This window comes from Anarrhichthys ocellatus, unplaced genomic scaffold (genome assembly GCF_004355925.1).
Source record: "Anarrhichthys ocellatus isolate YVR2014 unplaced genomic scaffold, GSC_Weel_1.0 scaffold133, whole genome shotgun sequence".
Classification (NCBI taxonomy): Eukaryota; Metazoa; Chordata; class Actinopteri; order Perciformes; family Anarhichadidae; genus Anarrhichthys; species Anarrhichthys ocellatus.
This window is the reverse complement of record NW_022280163.1, coordinates 436,283-438,873: the sequence shown is the minus strand read 5'-3', so window position 1 is coordinate 438,873 and position 2,591 is coordinate 436,283.

The window sequence follows — 2,591 nt, the reverse complement described above, 5'->3', positions numbered from 1 at the left end:
CTAGAGAGGTGGCCCTGGATTAACCGTGAGTGGAGCATGACAGCCTGGGACATGTATATATATATACAATATACTGTATATATAAACTTTTCACAAACCATGCACTTTTTTTAATGACATAAACCCTCCAAATCACTTCTGATGCATTGTTACATATCAGTGATATTTGACTTTATTTCCTTAATCACATGACTGTCAATGGGAAGCTTGAATAGAGAAGTTCATACAAGTGAGGGTTCTGTGGCTTTTTTCTTTCATCTTTTTCTGCAAGAATGCCGTTATTAAATGTGAAATTTCCTCAATCCCCCGCTGCAGGCTGTCATGCTCCACTCACGGTTAATCCAGGGCCACCTCTCTAGGCCTGTTGTCACCGAGAGGCTGCTGGACCAATTCCTGCAGATGACACGGACAGACTGGCCGTGTGACCCAGCAAAGTAAACCGTCACAAATAGTTCCACATTGAAACCATGTGGCCTAGGAGCATCTCTACTTTCAGGGAACAGTGTAGTCAAAACAGCAGCATATATCAGCGTCATCCAAGATTTTATCAGAGAGATTCTGAACACAGTGTTGCCGAATTCACATGTGTCTTCAGACATATGCTCCATTCTGACGCTGGGAATTGAATGTGTTTAATCAAGTGTGGGGGATTGATAATGTATAACAGACAGACCACATTTTAGAGCAGTGTTAGTGTTTGTGTAGACTGCAAAGAGATATTTTTATTCTGACAGATCATGCCTTCCAAAAGCAACTGATTACTAATGTAACCTGAATGTAAACAAACCAAAATAGAAAGGTATGGCATTGCTCCACTGTGTTGTGTCAATTCAAGTGTTTGTCTTTCATATAAACTACAAATGGAGACTGAAAGTGTTGTTAAAATGTCCATGCAATTCTATCATGAGCTCAAACCGAGGCCTCTCTGCAAAGCATGTGACATGAACCATGTTGTTTACCAAAATTTAAAATGTATTTTTACTAAAGGGGCAACAGAAACAAGTGAGTAATTGTGGTCAGATTCTCCATGGCACACTTTCAATTATGATAGATAGATAGATACTTTATTCATCCTGCAAGAAGAAATTTCTTCAGCAAAAATATATTTAAGCAATCAAAGTAACAGAGTAAAAAAAATGAAAATATTAAGTATAAAAATGCACAATATATACAATATAAATAACAGAGTAAAAAATATGAAAAATAAAAAATGCACAATATATAGAATGAAATAGAATAATATGAATTACCTAACTAACCAACCAGTAGTGCAAAGATTAACTAAACAACAGACAAACAACAGTGTAGTGGTGTTACAGTCATCTGAATGATTTGGCCCAAGCTGATTTATTGTAGAGTCTTATAGCAGAGGGCAGGAATGTTCTCCTGGATCTGTCCTTGTGACAGCAAAGCTGGATGAGTCTGTTGGAGAAAGTGCTCCGCTGTGCCTGCAGTAGGTGGTGGAGAGGGTGGTCCGGGTTATCCTATATGGATAATAGTTTCTTCAGTGTCTTCCTCTCCACCACCTTTTCCAGAGTGTCCAGTTTGCAGCCAATGAGCACGGCTAGGCTAAAGGCTATCTGGGAAGTGTAGTTTCAGTTTAGTAAAAGTTACCATTTTGTGATTTCGTTTACTTTTGAATGGAATTTACACTAATAGTACACTTGCTTTTTCCTAATATGGTCAAGGGGGCAGCACTCTATCCCAGCATGCACTAGTTGAAAACGTTTTTTGTTTTTTTTACAGGTCCCATTGTTTCCTGATAATTTCCTGGAAAGGAACTGACATATAACTATAAATTCTTCAGAAGGTTAAGTATGTGATTTGACACTAACAGTAGGGGGAAATAGACACAATGTTCTCGATGTTCCTGGGGCGTCCCTGCGGTCTGGACTACCATGTAAACTGCAACAAGCTCAGCTGAAACACAGCCAAGGAGTTTTATTGCACGTGTCTCTGTCTCTCCACATTTCCTGTCAGCCCATCTATAATAAACTCAGGTGTTTACTAAGGCAAACATCCCCCTATAAGGTTATATAACAAGAGTGCACTTCTGTTCATTAATTCAATTTTACCACATCTCTCATAATGACAACCTTTCAGATCAACTCCTAACCCTGATGTCACTCTTTAACAGCTCAAAAACATACTTAAGAGTGTTTGTTTCAGCTCAATATATAGTACCTTTTTTTCTGCAGGATAGTGCTATATTTCTTTGTCTATGAATGACTTTTTGGCAAACATATACACATACAAATATTTCCTTATTTGGTGTAGTAACAAAGTTGTCACCTTCATCAAATGTTCAAGTTTGTAGCAAAGGAAAGGGTTCTCACTTCATTACTATTCCACATACAGCTTTTTAACAAAGTCAGAAGAAAAGAAAAGATATATTTGAAGGTCCCAAAATAATAAGAATGTAAAGCCAACAAAGCAAACACACAAGGACTAAATTCCTTTCAGAATTATCGTAAATATATTACAAATGAAATTACAAGGTATTCCTTGAAAAACGATGCTAATAATTGCAGACAATGTTGATAAAACAGTTCCTGATACAAAGACTGCTGAGAGGAATAAGCTTCCCCTTT